This window comes from Rhinoderma darwinii (assembly GCF_050947455.1).
Source record: "Rhinoderma darwinii isolate aRhiDar2 chromosome 4 unlocalized genomic scaffold, aRhiDar2.hap1 SUPER_4_unloc_3, whole genome shotgun sequence".
Taxonomy (NCBI): domain Eukaryota; kingdom Metazoa; phylum Chordata; class Amphibia; order Anura; family Rhinodermatidae; genus Rhinoderma; species Rhinoderma darwinii.
In genome coordinates, this window is record NW_027461758.1 from 491,208 (window position 1) to 510,802 (window position 19,595).

Sequence of the window (19,595 nt, forward strand, 5' to 3'; positions counted from 1 at the left end):
TGTTTGCTGACTGTGTTAGAAGGCTAATGGATGATTAGAAAACACTTGAAAACCCTTGTGCAATTATGTTAGCACCACTGTAAACAGTTTTGCGGTTTAGAGGAGCTCTAAAACAGACCTTCCTTTGAGCTAGTTGAGAATCTGGAACATTACATTTGTGGGTTCGATTAAACTCTCCAAATGGCTAGAAAAAGAGAGCTTTCATGTGAAACTCGACAGTCTATTCTTGTTCTTAGAAATGAAGGCTATTCCATGGGAGAAATTGCCAAGAAACTGAAGATTTCCTACAACGGTGTGTACTACTCCCTTCAGAGGACAGCACACACAGGCTCTAACCAGAGTAGAAAGAGAAGTGGGAGGCCCCGCTGCACAACTGAGAAACAAGACAAGTACATTAGAGTCTCTAGTTTGAGAAATAGACGCCTCAAAGGTCCTCAACTGGCAGCTTCATTAAATAGTACCCGCAAAACGCCAGTGTCAACGTCTACAGTGAAGAGGCGACTCCGGGATGCTGGCCTTCAGGGCAGAGTGGCAAAGAAAAAGCGATATCTGAGACTGGCTAATAAATGGAAAAGATTAATATGGGCGAAAGCACCCAGACATTGGACAGAGGAAGATTGGAAAAAAGTGCTATGGACAGACGAATTGAAGTTTGTGGTGTTTGGATCACACAGAAGAACATTTGTGAGACGCAGAACAACTGAAAAGATGCTGGAAGAGTGCCTGACGCCATCTGTCAATCATGGTGGAGGTAATGTGATTGTCTGGTGTTGCTTTGGTGCTGGTAAAGTGGGAGATTTGTACAAGGTAAAAGGAATTTTGAATAAGGAAGGCTATCACTCCATTTTGCAACACCATGCCATACCCTGTGGACAGCGCTTGATTGGAGCCAATTTCATCCGCTGGAGGCTACCGCAGGGCTAGGAGTCTTGGTATAGCGGTTCAGTACCACCGGATTCAGGAGGGAGACATGGAAGGAGTTGGGGATCCTGAGGGTAGGAGGCATCAGAAGCTTGTAGGCGACAGGATTTATCTGCTGCAGGATCTCGAAGGGTCAGAGGAACCTGGGAGCAAATTTGCACGACGGCACCCTTAGTCGGATATTCCTAGAAGACAGCCAGACCTTTGTGCCAGGAAGAAGATGAGGAGGTTCTCTTCTCCTTGTGTCAGCCTACTGTTTCATGCAGTCGACTGCCATTAGGATGGAGGAACGAGTCTGCTGCCAGATCTGCAGGAAGTCTCTAAAAGCGGAGTCAGCCGCTGGTACCTCGGAAGTATCGGGCACCGGGAGAGGAATTCGTAGACAATGAAGAACGGTATATTACTTGCAGACTCGCTGGTGTGATTATTGTAGGAGAATTCAGCCCATGGGAGCAACTGCACCCAGTCATGATGCTGTTTGGAGATGAAGTGGCGTAGGTAGTTCTCCAAAATCTGATTGATCCTCTCGACCTGACCATTAGACTGAGGATGGTAGGCTGAGGAAAAGTCCAACTTCACACCGAGGAGTCCGCAGAGGGCACTCCAGAACTTCGAAGTAAACTGAACCCCCCCGATCTGACACAATATGCTGCGGCAAGCCGTGCAGGCGAAGAATGTGTTGGATGAACAGCTTGGCCAGCTGAGGAGCAGATGATGAAAGCGACCCTTGCGCCATCAGACGAAAATGTCCTATTATACAGGCTGAAGTGGATCTGGCACTGATTCAGAAATCCTCGACAGGTACTTGCTTCTCCATCATAGCGGTCAGGAAGTGGCAAAGAAACACGCGGGTCAACACTGCCAAGAGGTGTAGTCTGAGGATCAACACTGCCAGGAGGTGTAGTAGAAGGAACGGCAGCTTGTGCCTCCTGCCGACGTGCAAGAATGCTCAATAGCTGGAGGAGTTGGCCCTGTCGAGACTGGAGGTCTAGCATATCCGCCCGTATTTCTTGAGACGTCGTTATAGTCTTGCATCGACCAGCGGGGTCCATGGCCTGAGCCTACTGTCACGAAGGGTCTGTGGACCCACTGGGCCGTACCGCCTTGGTGGTAAGGCAGCTGGCCAACAGGGGGCAGGCCAATGTCTATCGTTCGTATAGGTACCTGTGGTAGCTCTGACAGCAGCAAGGCAGGCTCGGCTGGGACTAGGCAACAGGTAGACGTCAGGCGAGGTGAAGCAGGTCAGATGTGGATGCAGCACGGCACAACTTTGGCACAGCTCAGTGCTCGACCAGGATAGTATGGAATGCAGGAAACAGGATCACACTAGGAGACCATTGCATAGACAAACTAGGGAAACAACAACAACAACGCTCAGGCATAAAGCGGGGGACTGGAGCCCTCTTATAGTCCAGGGTACTCACGGGTTCAAAGTTCCTCTGAAGTCCGGTGTGTGCGCTGCCCCTTTTAAGAGCGGGCACGAGCGTGCGCGCACACCCTACGGGATCAGGCTGAGGTGAGTGGATGCGAGCGCTGGCGTCTGCGGCTGTCAGCTGCAACCTCCCCCAGACAGCTGCAGCCAGGAGTCGGCAAGCGCTGGCCCCAGCCTCCTCCGGAGCTGCCAGCGCTCGCGTCCACTCACCTCAGCCGGATCCCGTAGCAGCGCGCAATGGACATTTTGATGACCTTTGAGTACCCTGGACTACAAGAGGGGTCCAGCCCCCTGCTTCGATGCCTGAGCGTTGTTGTTGTTCCCTGTAGTTTATCTATGTGATGGCCTCCTAGTGTGTTCCTATTCCTTGCATTTCTATGCCACCCTGGTCGAGCACTGTGCTGTGCCAAAATCGTGTCGTGCTGTTCTACGTCTGACCTGCTTCACCTCGCCTGACGTCTACCTGCTGCCTAGTCCAAGCCGAGCCTGCCTTACTACTGTCCGAGCTGCCACAAGTACCCTATTCGAACTATAGACATTGTCCTGCACCCTGTTGGCCAGCTGCCTTACCGCCAAGGCAGTATGGCCCAGTGGGTCCACAGACCCTTCGTGACAGCAAGAAGAGGAAGGGCAGAGCCCTTTTTAAAGTCCAGGGTATATAAGAATTGGTTGGGGAACTTTGCACTGGTCCTTTAAGGAGAGCGCACCTTACAGGACTCAGGGGGAAGCTGCAGCCGCGTGTGCCGGCGTCTCTGGAGAGGGAGACGCTGGCATGAAGAGAGTGACCTTCAGTAGCAGCTGTCGTTGGGTAGAATGTGCCGGCAGTCAGCGACGGCAGGCCCAACGCACGTCATTTGACATTAATCCAGTTTGTATCTTGCATATGCTATAAGTTCTAAGAGCATTAGATATCAGTAAATAACATGAACAATAAATAAGGTTGTATTGAGAAGGAAATATTTCTTTGTTGCACTTGTTACGCTCAGTTTCACTTTTGATAATTCTTTAGCAAGTCTCCCATTACTATACGTTTCATAATATAAACAACGTGATCCAGTTCGGGTTTTCTTTGAGTCAATAACGGTAATAAAAGTGAAAAACGCATGAGGTTATCACACTCTCATCTCCGCTACTCTCCAGAATTCCACATATTCATCCATTCTTTATTCCCTTCATCACTTTGAAGCGGAATCTCATTAGTTGTTGTGGTCCAGAGCGGACTAATCAAAGAGGTTTCTCCAGAAGACTCATTATCGCTGCCAGCGATATCAAGCACGACCACCAGTGCCACTACATTGCACAATAAGTCCCAGTGAGCCCGAACAGCGCTACTACACATGCTCCATGAGTCTGTCCCATAGGACCACACACAGTAGCAGATCAGTGTTCCACTATAACAAGTCAGCGACTAAAATTATGAGTAAACCAACAGAATCCATCCCGGAAGTGGTGGAAGAAACACAAATATAAAGTACATAAAGCTGACTGGAAGTAATTATTAGGAACCGTCTGTCGGACTGACTTAAAGAGGCTCTGTCACCAGATTCTCAAACCCCTATCTCCTATTGCATGTGATCGGCGCTGCAATGTAGATAACAGTAAAGTTTTTTGTTTTTATTTAAAACTTTCATTTTTGGCCAAGTTATGAGCTATTTTATTATATATATATATATATATATATATATATGCAAATGAGCTTTGAAATGGACAACTGGGCGTTTTTTTTTCGTTATGTCCAACTGGGCGTGTATTGTTTTTAACTGGGCGTGTTTACGTGTATGACGCTGACCAATCAGCGTCATACACTCCTCTCCATTTACACAGCAGCGATGTGCAGCCACATACACAGAGATTAACGTTAATCAAGTGTCCTGATAATGAATACACATGAAATCCAGCCTGGAAGTCATGTGTATTCAAAATCCTGACACTTCTGACTCTTTTCTTTGAGATTTCCAGCAAGGGAAACGAAATCTCGTTTACCTCCGTAATCTCGCGAGATTACACGTGGCTTGCTGGAATCTCACAGAAAAGATTCAGAAGTGTCAGGATTCTGAATACACATGACGTCCAGGCTGGATTTCATGTGTATTCATTATCAGGACACTTGATTAACGTTAATCTCTGTGTATGCAGCTGCACATCGCTGCTGTGTAAATGAATGGAGATGAGTGCATGACGCTGACTGGTCACTGATTGGTCAGCGTCATACACGTAAACACGCCCAGTTAAAAACACAATACACGCCCAGTTGGACAGAACGAAAAAAAAACACCCAATTGTCCATTTCAAAGATCATTTGCATATATATATATATATATATATATATATATATATAAATAAAATAGCTCATAACTTGGCCAAAGATGAACGTTTAAAAAAAAAACAAAAAAAAACGTTACTGTTATCTACATTGCAGCGCCGATCACATGCAATAGGAGATAGGGATTTGAGAATCTGGTGACAGAGCCTCTTTAAGAGAGACAATAGTGGGTACCACGTGGTTTAGCCAAAACATATTGAAATATTGATATGTCTTGCTGCAAGGGCTCCAATATTCCCTAAACTTGGACTTCCGGTCCCATGTCACTGTGCTTCTTACATGATAGTCGTTACATAATACATCTGATAGGAGTTGAGGTTCGGTATTTCATGTACCAAGAGAGATTAAAACATTGTATTTTTAACAAAGTTTTTAGTATTTATTTCTTATTCAGGAATCGATTGAGGTAACATTTATTGTTATTATTAAATATTCAGTTGTACACAAACGTCTAAACACAATTGTTTTACTATACATAAGATGTCTGGAGCGCCGGTCATTTTTGGTATCGTAACAAGACTTATTGTAACAAGAATAATTTGTAACACATTTCCCCCATTTTGAACATCAATGCGGCTTCTCCAGTGTGTGACTCCTCTTATGCTCCCTAAATTTGACTTTAGTAATGAACCATTTCCCACATTCTAAACAGGAGTATGGCTTCTCGCCTGTGTGACTTCTCTGATGATCCCGAAGTTTGGCTTTAGTAATAAAACATTTCCCACATTCTGAACATGAATATGGCTTCTCTCCTGTGTGAATTCTCTGATGTTTAACAAGGTCTGATTTATTTGTAAAGCATTTCCCGCATTCTAAACATGAATACGGTTTCTCCCCTGTGTGACTTCTCTCGTGTAAAACAAGATGTGATTTATTTGTAAAACATTTTCCACATTCTGAACACGGATGACGCTTCTCCCCAGTGTGAATTCTTTCATGTCTAAGAAGATGTGATTTATTTATAAAACATTTCGCACATTCTGAACATGAATATGGCTTCTCTCCTGTGTGAATTCTTTCATGTGTAATAAGATTTGATTTATCTGTAAAACATTTCCCACATTCTGCACAAGAAAATGGCTTCTCTCCTGTGTGAATTCTTCTGTGTGTAAAAAGAACTGAGCTTTTTGTGAACTGTTTTCCACATTCATCACATTGAAATCTTTTAGCCCTTTTCTGACTTGTACTTGTGGTAACAATCTGTGATTGGTCAGGAGAAGGTTCCTCATGATTAGGGGCATAATATGATGGATCTTTACTGTGAAGTCCAGAATGTACATTAAGGGTAATGGTATTTTCTTCTGAAGAGCGCTGCAGGATATCTTCAGCTCCTGCTTTAAAATTTAGCGATAACATGAAGTTTCCATCAGAGGTTTTCCTGGGATTTTCTGTTAGGATTAAAAATGGATTTCGTTATATGAAAAATTTCAAAGCAGAATAGACAAATTTAGAACATACCTATTGGGCTGCAAACACACATGCAGTTTTGGTGCCGTTTTTTTTCAGCAAAAGTCAGAAGTGGATCCAGCATGAAGGGAAAAGCCCTTCCTTTAAATTTAATGACATACTTGCAGGTTATTGGTGGTATGTAGTTCCTGCTCAATGGAGCACTTTTTTTTGCGATATGGGACGTCTCCAATAAAGTCTAAATTTCTTATGATATTTTCTTTCCTGTAATCCAAGCAGCAATACATTAATATGGGACTTAGATCCTTCCCTATTGTATAATTTTAAAGATCACACCAAGATATAATAAAAGAAAAAAAAACATTTATTGGAAGGATAACTAGGAGTTGCTGTTTGGACTATAGGAGAGAAGAATAGCGTAAGGAATTCAGACTTTCCTGGACATCCGGCCCAGCAGCATATACATATGTGGATGTAGCATGATCCCTTACGTGTGGGAAAAAAATCTTAGACACAATTGATTAAAAGGAAAAAGTCCTCGCAGAGAAGTCCAATCTATAAATCACAGAAAAAGTTATTGCTGCATGATGGCGCACAGCAGATGCGGCTCGGACGCCTTCTAGGAGAGACTCGCCTCCACTCTCGTGACAGAGCGAATAGTGCCTCTTAGCCATCTGGCAATGGTAGGTTAGGAGGCTCTCTCCCCTTCTTGTGAGCCACTTGGTAGATTATCTATCTTTTGGAAGCTCTCAGTCCGGGAAGGGTAGTTGTTCATACACCGTCCGGTGTCCGCAAGCGCCTTTCCTTTCCGGAGGCAGATTCGGTACATTAGGCTGACGTGAAACCCCAGATTAATATTGGAGTAGGTTAGTCATTTGGATTTGAATGAAGGCAGAGTCCTCAAAAACACTTTATCCTCATGAAAGGACAGGTCGGGTTTCTTGACAGTCAAGGCCTGTAGCTGCTGATCTGCTTAGCTGATGTGATTGCCAACTTCTCTGATAGGAATAGAAATTCCTCCTGTAGTTGTTTAAAGAGATGTTCACAGAGCCTTTTTGGAAATGGAAGTAAATCCCACATCGGAAAAGGATTGACTCTTGCTGGTCAAAGTTTATGAATGGCCACTGGCAATCGCGTCATCAAAGTTTCTCTCAATAGAGAATTACCAAGGAAGGCCTAGAGAGCGGAGATCCGGACTGTGATTGCGCGGAGGCTCATCCCCTGTTCAAATCCAGGCTGCAAGAATTGAAGAATATCTCTGAAATCCAGTTCCTTTGTCACCAAGCTTCTATGGTCACACCAACTCCTGAAGTTGGACACCATACGGGCTTAGGACTTACTGTATTTGTTGCTAATCCCCAGGCAGCTAACAGAGTAAAGACTACTGCATCTCATAAGCCCGAAGTCCTTAGCAAGGGCTTGTCAACTTTTATGCCATCAGGCCAAACACTCTCAGGTTCTTGGAGAGCGGGCTGTTCTGAGACACCAGGTTGGGTCTGAGAGGAAGTTTACAATAGCTACTCTGACTCATCCTCAGAAGAAGGGGAACTACGCTCTTCTTGGCCAGAATGGTATGATGGCTATTACAGAGCCTGGGTCCTGACTGACCTATGACGGGAATCTTGAGACCAAAGGCATGGTACACAAGCCATCGGAAATTCCATAGGATGGAGAAGACGTCTAGGGCGCATGGTCTGTCACGGCGCTAGATCTTAGATAAAGGCTTTAGCAACATCCTCACAGTATATAGTAACTCTGACCTGAGCTGCATTGATCACATAGCGCCTTCTCAAGCCGCAATTTGCCTTATGATCCATTGGCTCTGTCAGGCTAACACTATCTTCAGATGGTACAATTGTGGGTCTAGCCATTTTGGAAATTGCCATGTCAACCATTAGGGGGGAACCTACTCATCCTCTTCCACCATATAGAGGGATTTAAACCTTGTTTGAGCAAAAGCTGGCTGCCACTAAGAAGCCCTCCATTCAGCAACCTTAGACCCTTCAGTTTATCATTCATATGAAACCTTTCCCTTCGAGAGATCCTGATTAGCATATGAGACACAAAGTTCCCGAGTCTCAGAGCGGACTGCTCTAATAAGCTTGAGATACGCTCCACAGGATATTGCTCCACTTTAGAGGAGTGTGTTTTTGTTCAGAGGATCCCATTTTGATCAACACCCTCAGGTCCCCCTCAAATGGGCAGGAGGATGCACTTCCTTTTTATTTTGGCTCCGTCAAGAACGCTGATCTTAATCCTCCTGAGTTGTTGCATTGAAAAATAGAAAAAATCTTTCACCCAAGACATTATCTCTTATAAGGCGGCTGAGGCAAATAACATGGATTCGGGTCTAAGACAAATATTCTTAAAAAAGAAAAAAGGGATACGATGTTAGGACCACTAATCGGAGACAGAGTACATGGGATGACTACTTGCTACAAAGCCGATCTCCACATCCATCATGAAGTGGCAGATCACAATGTCTGCAGGATAAATGGTCGCTTAATACGAAGGAAAGATAAAAGAAGAAAAAAAAAAAAAAGAACGTCTATGAACCCCCTACCTGCCAACTCTGAGTAGCAGTGGTGCTGCAGGGGGTTAAATAGCCCTCCAAATCAAGAGAGAAAGGGCAAAAGGAGGGGCTCCACTAGTGTCAGAGGAGGAGGACGACGACACATAAGGACTGAAAAAAACGGGTAATATTTAGCACAAAACGAATCCTGACCACAGTGCTATGACTTGTAACCAGCAGAGAGGCAATTATATTCATAGGTAAAGAACCCCAAAAACTGACAAATGGGCTTACATAAGCCCGTAACCAGGACCGCTCTGCCCCGAACGGCGCATGCACATAACCAGTCATTACACCGGCTTATACACAGATCGCAGTGAGTAGGACCTTGAATGAACTGACGGTCATGATTTGCTGCTCTATTCAATGTCTATGGGGTTGATGGAAACCGTCGAGAGCTGGACTTGGCGGTCTCAGTCGGCCCCATAGGCATTGAATCAATCGGCAGAGCACATGCACCACCGCCGCTTCGTTCAAAAGCCTCTTCACTGCGATTGTGCAGTTAGGAGGAAAGGGGGTCAGGACCCCAGTTTTAGAGATCGGTTGGGGTCCCAGTGGTGAGGTCCCCAGCGATCACACGTTTATCATCTATCCTGTGGATAGGTGATACATGTTCTAAGTGGGAAAACCCCTTTAATGTAGCACTAAGGGGGACCCCCACCTCAAGAAACCTCTGTCTCCACTTCCTACATTCATTATTACTGACCTGTGGTAACATCTCCTGGAATTTCCTCCTTCACGTCACTCATAAACGGTGGATCGCCCCTCCTCCGCTCTTCTTCATCCTCCGATTTATTATCAGTCAGATCATCACCCTGATTGGTCAGATGTAACAATTCAGCAGAAAGTCTGAAAAATCTGATCAAGAAACCACCAGAAATCTATGACATCTACGACTGAAGGACCAGAAAGCCCCCCCCCCCCCTATATAGATCTGGTATACGGCGCCGCACCATCTACCTGAGGATCCTCTGGACAGTCCTGGGAATACAGAGGACATCTCTCTGCTGGATTCCTCCTACTGGATCCATCTGTAGGAAACACACAGAGGTGGAATAAATATTTCCATGTGATGATCAGATGATGGGTGTAGTATCTAGGTGACCCACAAACCAGTGAGATTCTCCCCCTCCTTACACTGCTGATCAGCCTTTATATCCGTCTCATCTTCGGATTCATCTTTAACTTCAACCTTAATAATAATCAGATTTTCATCCTAAACCGAACAGAAAATAAATATAGAATGGTCTTTGGGACAATTACTTTATGGTCATATTTTGGGGAGACTTTAGCGCCACCTACCTGATGATTCTCGGGAACATTGTGATTTTCTTCTGGACAGTCCTGGGAATACAGAGGACATCTCTCTGGTGGATTCCTCCTGCTGGATCCATCTGTAGAAAACAAACAGAGGTGGAATAAATATCTCCATGTGATGATCAGATGATGGGTGTAGTATCTAGGTGACCCGCAAACCAGTGAGAATCTCCCCCTCCTTACACTGCTTATCAGCCCTTATATCCGTCTCCTCTGCTGCTTCATCTTTAACTTCAACCTTAATAATAATCAGATTTTCATCCTAAACCGAACAGAAAATAAATATAAAATGGTCTTTGGGACAATTACTTTATGGTCATATTTTGGGGACACTTTAGCGCCACCTACCTGATGATTCTCGGGAACATTGTGATTTTCCTCTGGACAGTCCTGGGAATACAGAGGACATCTCTCTGGTGGATTCCTCCTATTGGATCCATCTGTAGGAGACACACGGGGACAGAATACATTACTTCTCTCATCAAACAGGACTTACATAACAATGATGTGTCCTCTCCAACTTCCTGATAAAACACAGAGCGAATATGTCAGCCCCGCAGTGAAATACCGGGAGGGAGCGGCTGCTCTATACAGGGACTCACATTTCACTCCTTCCTCCGGGAAATACATTTTCAGCAGGTGGGGGTGATTCAAAGATTTGTGTATGACGTGTTGTCTAATGTAGAAAACCTATTGTCAAATACCTTATTATGAAATTCTAAATTTCAAGAGAGAACCCACGGTGAAGATCCTCATTTTTTAACAGTCAGATAGAGTGCCTGTAGTAAGAAAAATAACTACTTCCAAATTCCTCCAGACCAGGTATGTGAAAACACTGAGGTGCTGGGGAAAACTGTACATTTATAAACCCCGGGGTTTCCTATTACTGGTAGGGCAATTCCTTTCTTCCAAGGTGCGGAAATGGTGAAAGGCGGGGGGGGGGGGGGGGGGGGGGGGAGGGGGTTACGCGGTGTAGGAAGGAAATTGGTTTTTAGAAGACATGACGGCACCAAGAGAGATGTAGGATAAAAAACACGTCATTTCTTCTGAGATCCCGACCCTTGACGAGCTGCGTAGTCTCCACAGCTATACTGATATATTACTGCAGAGTGCCTGCTCCTTCCCTGACAAGCTGAGTAGTTTACTCACCTCCAGACGCCCGTAGCCATGGATCCGTGAGTGCTGGTCCCAAATCTCCTTCCTAGGAGACGCCAACGCTCACTTCCGTGCCCGGCCTTAAAGGGCCAGCGTGCGCACATGAGGAAATCATCATCAACGGCCCAAGATTTCCTAGTCTATAAGAAGGCCCTAGCCCTTCTGAACCTTGTCTGAGCGTTGTTTGTTATCCCTAGTCTGGCTTGCAAATGGTCCCTTAGTGTTTCCCGTTCCAGTTCTTACACGTGCTGCTACCTGTTCCTGTATCCCGTGCCTTTCTTTTTCCCATGCCTACTAGTGTCGGAGCCCTGCCACGTCCAGAGGGATTCGCCACATCTGGCGCAACCTGCAGCATCTGTCTCACCCGCCACAACCTGTGTCATCTGCCACGTCCAGAGGGATTCGCCCCGTCTGGCGCAACCTGCGGCATCTGCCATGTCCAGAGGGATTCGCCCCATCTGGCGCAACCTGCGGCATCTGTGTCATCCTCCACGTTTGGCGTTACCTGCTGCACCCATCTCCATCAGTGCCAGAGCTGCGGCCACTGTCTGGACTATCCAGGTACCCTAGTGCGGGACACTGTATTGATGGGGTTTCCTGTTTGGTCAGCTGCCTCCCCGCTACGGCCTAGTGGGTCCACAAACCCGCATCGTGACATAAATGCGGCGTGGCATAGAGGCGATCAGCCTGTGGCACTGCTGAGGTGTTATTAATGCAGCGTGGCATAGGGGCGATCAGCCGGTGGCACTGCTGAGGGGTTATTAATGCGGCGAGGCATGGAGGCGATCAGCCTGTGGCACTGCTGAGGTGTTATGGAAGCCCAGGTTGCTTTGATATCGGCCTTCAGCTCGTCTGCATTGTTGGGTCTGGGGTCTCTCAGCTTCCTCTTGACAATACCCTATAGATTCTCTATGGGGTTTAGATCAGATGAGTTTGCTGGCCAATCAGGCGCAGTGATACTGTAGTTATTACACCAGGTATTGGTACTTTTGGCAGTGTGGGCAGGTGCCAAGTCCTGCTGGAATATGAAATCCGCGTCTCCATAAAGCGTGTCAGCAGAGGGAAGCATGAAGTGCTGGGAAACGTCCTGCTAGACGCTGTGCTGACTCTGGACTTGATATAACACAGTGACCAACACCAGCAGATGACACGGCCCCCAAACCATCACTGACTGCGGAAACTTCACACTGGAGCGCAGGACACTAGGATTGACGCCTCTCCTCTCTTCCTCCAGACTCCGGGACCTTCCAAATGAAATCCAAAATTGACATTCATCTGAATACAGTAGTTTGGACACTGAGCAGCAGACCCGTCCTTTTCCTCTTTAGCCCCGGTAAAATGCTTCTGACGTGGTCTCTGGGTCATGTGACAGTTTGCTCCCATGTCCTGGATACGTCTGAGAGTGGCGGCTCTTGAAGCACGGACACCAGCCGCAGTCCACTCCTTGTGAATCTCCCCCAGATTCTTGAATGGCTTTTTCTTGACCCTCCTTTCAAGTCTGCGGATACCCCTGTTGCTTGTGCACATTTTTCTACCACACTTTTTCCTTCCTCTCTTTCTATTAATTTGCTCAGATACAGCTCTGTGAACAGCTTCTTCAGCAATGTCCTTTTGTGGCTTCCCCTCCTTGTGAAGGTGTCAATGACTCTTCTGCACAACTGTCAGGTCCGCATCTTCCCCAGGATTGTGTTGCCTACTGTGATACCATTTAAAGGCTTAGGAAACCTTTGTAGGTATTTGGTGTTTATTCGCTGATTAGAGTGTCACACCAGGAGACGACAATCTGCAACTTTTACCCAATATTCTCATTTTCTGAGACACTAAATTTTGGATTTTCATTGACTGCTCCCATAATTCTCAACATTAAAAGAGACAAATGCTGGAAATCGTTCCCTCTGTGTGTAATGAATCTATAGAATATATGAGAGACACTTTTTGAATTGAATTACTGAAATAAATTAACTTTTTGATGATATTCTAATTCATTGAGAAGGACTAGTGTCTGTGTCTCTTCTTACCTTGTGATGTGCGCGGCCGTTGGTCCTCCATCATGACCTCCTTGTACAGATCCTTGTGTCCTTCTACATACTCCCACTCCTCCATGGAGAAATAGACAGCAACATCCTGACACCTTATAGGAACCTGACACACACAATGATACAGTCATTACCCAGACTCCTCCAGTGCCGATACTGTATAATTTCCCAGCATTCCCAGCAGTGTCACCTCTCCAGTCAGCAGCTCAGTCATCTTGTGGAGAAGTTCTAGGATCTTCTGCTTATTGTTCTTCTCATGTATCCGGGAGTGAGGAGGGGGCTCTGTGATGGGGCTCCGGCTCCATCTTCCTGACTCATGAATGCTGGGGGCCACACAGTCCCCCGACGTCTTCTTCACAATTGTATAATCCTGTGTATGGGAAGAGACACTTACATAACTTCATTTGTATAACCTTGAGGAATAAGAGAAAGTGGAAGATGATGGAAACCGTTATATATTTTACAGGAGGAAAGGAACCGAACACAAGGTCAAAGTCTGACATTAGTGCGGGGGATGATCAGAATATATTATTTTACTGAAAGAGTAGTAGATGGTTGGAATAAACTTCCCACAGATGTGGAAAATCAGCAGTAAGTGAATGTAAACCGGCTTGGTATAATCCTAGACCAATCCTGAGAAATAATATTCACATGGACCATGTGTTCCCCTCCTGCCGCCATCTTCTATGTGTCTATATAGAGGTTAGACCAGTGGTAGAAAACCTAATCTCCAGGACAGACTCCGGCCATGTGATTCTCCTGGTTCCTGTGGTCATCTTCTATGTTTCTATATAGATGTCAGACTAGTGGTAGAAATCCCCATCTCCAGACATGTGATTCTCCTCCTGCAGTCATCTTCTATGTTTCTATATAGAGGTCAGACTAGTGGTAGAAATCCCCATCTCCAGGACAGACTCCGGCCATGTGATTCTCCTCCTGCCGTCATCTTCTATGTTTCTATATAGAGGTCAGACTAGTAGTAGAAATCCTCGTCTCCAGGACAGACTCCGGCCATGTGATTCTCCTCCTGCCGCCATCTTCTATGTTTCTATATAGGAGGTCAGACTAGTGGTAGAAATCCTCGTCTCCAGGACAGACTCCGGCCATGTGATTCTCCTCCTGACGTCATCTTCTATGTTTCTATATAGAGGTCAGACTAGTGGTAGAAATCCTCATCTCCAGGACAGAATCCGGCCATGTGATTCTCCTGGTTCCTCTGGCCCTTCTCCTCCTGGTTCCTCTGGCCCTGCTCCTCCTGGTTCCTCTGGCCCTGCTCCTCCTGGTTCCTCTGGCCCTGCTCCTCCTGGTTCCTCTGGCCCTGCTCCTCCTGGTTCCTCTGGCCCTGCTCCTCCTGGTTCCTCTGGCCCTGCTCCTCCTGGTTCCTCTGGCCCTGCTCCTCCTGGTTCCTCTGGCCCTGCTCCTCCTGGTTCCTCTGGCCCTGCTCCTCCTGGTTCCTCTGGTCCTTCTCCTCCTGGTTCCTCTGGTCCTTCTCCTCCTGGTTCCTCTGGTCCTTCTCCTCCTGGTTCCTCTGGTCCTTCTCCTCCTGGTTCCTCTGGTCCTTCTCCTCCTGGTTCCTCTGCTCCTTCTCCTCCTGGTTCCTCTGCTCCTTCTCCTCCTGGTTCCTCTGCTCCTTCTCCTCCTGGTTCCTCTGCTCCTTCTCCTCCTGGTTCCTCTGCTCCTTCTCCTCCTGGTTCCTCTGCTCCTTCTCCTCCTGGTTCCTCTGCTCCTTCTCCTCCTGGTTCCTCTGCTCCTTCTCCTCCTGGTTCCTCTGCTCCTTCTCCTCCTGGTTCCTCTGCTCCTTCTCCTCCTGGTTCCTCTGCTCCTTCTCCTCCTGGTTCCTGTGCTCCTTCTCCTCCTGGTCCCTGTGCTCCTTCTCCTCCTGGTCCCTGTGCTCCTTCTCCTCCTGGTCCCTGTGCTCCTTCTCCTCCTGGTCCCTGTGCTCCTTCTCCTCCTGGTCCCTGTGCTCCTTCTCCTCCTGGTCCCTGTGCTCCTTCTCCTCCTGGTTACAACGTGACTACATACTATTCTCATTACTCTACATTACTATCACCATGACACATAACTGACCATATTGCTGGCTGATCTTCACTTCTTCCCGTCACTTGGAAGGTCTCGTAGATGGTATACAGGACACTGGCTTCTTCCTCTTATGTGTGACTTGTTACATAATACAATAAAGAACATAGAAACATTTACCTCTCCGCTCAGCAGGTATATGATCTCCAGGGTGAAGTTTAAGATTCTTGTGGTCATCTCATTGCTTTCCTTGTCCATCGTTGGTGGGTCATTCAGGAGAAGGAACGTTCTGGATGAGAACGTTCTAGACTAATGTAAAAAATAAACATAAAACTTAAATGTATCGCTGAGAAGTCTGAACTACTACAATATAACATTATTTATGCCTAGAAAATGAAAGATACAGAATCGATGCGTTTTGGTCACCTGGAATAAAAAGTTAAAGTCATATGTAGCCCAAAATGGTAGAATAAGGACTACAGCTCGCCCCGCGGACACCTACGACGGAATAATAAAATGTTTCAGAATATGATGACGTTTTTTATTCACATGTTTTTTTATTTTGTAGCTGTGGTAAAGATAAGAAAAATTATACAAATTCAGTATTTGCCGGAATCGCGTTCCGCTCAGTAAATGCCATAAAAAGTTAAAAAGAACAATGTTGATATTTTTTTTTTCATTCCGCAAAGTAACTTTCACAATTTTCCCAGGGCATTACATGGGAAATTAAATGGTGCTTTAAAAAAAAAAACACTAAAAAAAGCCTTAGGCCTCATACTGCGATGTCGACGGGAAAATAAGTCCTAGTTCACACAGAAAAAAACCTGCCTCAAAATTCCTTCAGGATTCTTGAGTTAGATCTTGACGAGCCGGCACTTTTGCCAGGGTTTTCAGCCCATGGAGGACATCGGGGAAAAACAAGCGAACCAGCTTTTTCTGCCTCCCATTGATTTTAATAGGAGGTCAGAGATGGCACTGCGGCAAGAAAGGACGGCGCTTTTTTTTCCCCGCGAGTTGCTGAAAGCCGCCTAGGAAAAAATGCCTCTGACTCCCATTCAAATCAATGGGGACAATTCCGGTCATTTATTGGCGCTGGCGGGATTTACCGCCTCAAAGTGCCAAAAAATTACGACGCAAGTGCAGGAGTTGTGCCCATGTGGTCAGCAACGGGAGTCGTATCACACAACCGGTGCGAAGGATGGGATTAGAGAGAACTACCGTTCCAGCTTCTAAACTCCTTTAATGCCACGACCGCAGCACCTAAATGGTTGGAAGTGGATGCCTCTTGTAAGCCCATCAGTGCCCTCATCTCCTGACTGCGAGGTGCTAACGGGTTGACGCTTTCAATTGTTTACGGAAATAACAATCCAAAAGGAAAAAAAAAATAATACTTTTTATTTCCAAAATGTTTTATTATGTGGAGTTTATATTCTATGAAAAAATAACGACTGTAAGAAAAATAATCCAAAAATAACCCAGAAATGTTGTTTCTGGATCATGGATAAAAGAGAAACAGTCGTGCGTGTCCGATCACGATGCCACGAAAGTGCGACCCGTCCAGCAAAAAACGCAAGACCTCGTAAACCACGAAGACGGGAGATAAAAGCAGTGACGGCTCTTCCAAACACGACGACATAAAATATATAAAAATATCCAATATTTAGATCGTAGAAAAAGAGTAAAACAGAAGAAAACAGAAATCTGGTATCTCCATAATCGTAACGACACGAAGAATAAAGAGACGGCGTGATTGACATCGCACAGCGACCCCGGTCAGGTCCTGGAGGACAATGCAGGAATGACGGCTCTCCTCCCCATCCCCCAGTATACGGTGATTCCAGGACTTCTATCTACACAAAAACGGTGCCAAGAAAAACGACAATTTCTCCTCAACACCAAAAAGACAACAAAAAAATAAGCACGGCTTCCAAAAACAGCGATGAATGGAAGAAAAACGTTCCGAACACCCAAACCAGGGGGCTAGGGACGCCTACTCCTTACCTTCCCACACCTGCGAGTGGAGGAGGCGGCCGGGAGGACTGGAACCGACATTATTTTAGACTTTTTACACCATTTTGGAAAACGCACGATCAAACGCATCGTCAGATAAAAATTACGTGGATTCAACAATCGATGATACAGAAAGGGCCGCGATCATTTTCTACTACTACGTCCTTAAGAGGTTGAATTCCTGCTGTGTCTGGGCTTAGGAGTCCAGGGGGCGGGATCACTCAATGATTGACAGCTCTCTATATACACTCATACAGGGAGGGCTGAGAATAATAGAGCAGGAGCGACACTTCCCATAATAACCGGCCCACAGATCAGACTGGTATTAAATGTGACAGCTGCCCGTTACATATAATGTCCTGTAATATCATTTATTACATGTCACCTCAGAGACCCCGGAACTCCAGAGACATTTGACCTTCCGATGACTTACAACAGAGACATATAACAAGCTCCTTACTCCTAATATATAGTACTCATGGGCAGCCTCTCCCCACACATACAACACGTCACCGGCAGCCTCTCTCCTCACATATAACACGTCACCGGCAGCCTCTCCCCTCACATGTAACACGTCACCTGCAGCCTCTCCCCTCACATGTAACACGTCACCGGCAGCCTCTCCCCTCACATATAACACGTCACCGGCAGCCTCTCCCCTCACATATCCTCTCTCCTCACATATAACATGTCACCAGCAGCCTCTCTCCTCACATATAACATGTCACCGGCAGCCTCTCTCCTCACATGTAACACGTCACCGGCAGCCTCTCCCCTCACATATAACACGTCACCAGCAGCCTCTCTCCTCACATATAACACGTCACCGGCAGCCTCTCTCCTCACATATAACATGTGTCATGTCACCGGCAGCCTCTCTCCTCACATATAACACGTCACCAGCAGCCTCTCTCCTCACATATAACATGTCACCGGCAGCCTCTCTCCTCACATGTAACATGTCACCGCCAGCCTCTCTCCTCACATGTAACACGTCACCGGCAGCCTCTCTCCTCACATATAACACGTCACCAGCAGCCTCTCTCCTCACATATAACACGTCACCGCCAGCCTCTCTCCTCACATGTAACACGTGTCATGTCACCGGCAGCCTCTCTCCTCACATATAACCGGCAGCCTCTCTCCTCACATATAACCGGCAGCCTCTCTCCTCACATATAACCGGCAGCCTCTCTCCTCACATATAACCGGCAGCCTCTCTCCTCACATATAACCGGCAGCCTCTCTCCTCACATATAACCGGCAGCCTCTCTCCTCACATGTAACACGTCACCGGCAGCCTCTCTCCTCACATATAACCAGCAGCCTCTCTCCTCACATGTAACACGTCTCATGTCACCTGCACTTTCTTCTTGCATATTTTTGCCTCTTTTAAAAAAAAAAATATCAGTTTTACCACAAAACCTTTACAAAAGTCAAATACAATAAAGCTTCACATTAACCTCTTCCTGCACCTTGACATAATCGCGCGTCTAGGCGAGCCGCTGCTTTGACGTGCAGTTACGTCAGCACTTTAACAACTAACCGTCGCGCGGCTGATTTTTGCAATTAAACCCTTAGTTGCAGTGATCGATAACTAAGGTGTTTATAGCAGATTGGCAGCCCCACAATGCGATTTCCGGGGCTGCCGATGGCTGGCATGGCAACCGGAGGCCAATCAACGACCTCCGGGTCTGCCATGTACGGAAGCCTATGAGGACCAGCCTCAGGCAAAGAATAAGTGATCAAAAAGTCGCACGTACCCCAAAATAATATCAAGAGAAACTACAACCCAACACACAAACGTCAAGCTCTTACACCGCTTTTATTTTTATTTAAAAATATAAAATAAATAAATAGTTATGGCTGTCAGAATACGGGGACGCAAAAAATAAGTGTGATAAAAAAGTAATTTTATTGTGCAAACGCTGCAAAACGTAAAAAAAACTATATACATATGGTATCGCCGTAATTGTATCGACCCGCAGAATAAAGCAACATGTAATTGATAGCGCACGGAGAACATAATGAAAAAAAAAAAACAATACGAGAATAAAAAACATTGTCAGATTTGCTGGAAGTTGGTCACCTTGCCAGACAATAAATGGAATAAAAAAATAAATAAAAAAATCGCATGTACCCCAAAATGTTACCAATGAAAACTAGAGATTGTCCCTCAACAAATAATCCCTCACACAGCTCCGGGGGAGAAAAAAATAAGAACGTTTGGGCTCTCAGAATATGGCGATGAAAAATGTGCAGAGTGTTCCGAAAGCGGATAAGATCGGGAGCCATTTATCAGTGCGACACCGGCCGCATATCTGCAGATTATTATATATTTACCCCATTATTATATCCTGATGTACTCCTCACATATTACATATATCCTGATGTACCCCTCACATA

At 46.0% G+C, this 19,595-nt stretch overlaps 2 pseudogenes; both read right to left on the bottom strand.

Moving 5' to 3' along the window:
- LOC142684061 (uncharacterized) overlaps positions 1–19,595 on the bottom strand; it is a 128,441-nt pseudogene that overhangs the window by 59,509 nt on the left and 49,337 nt on the right.
- LOC142684067 (uncharacterized) lies at positions 5,067–6,323 on the bottom strand (annotated as a pseudogene).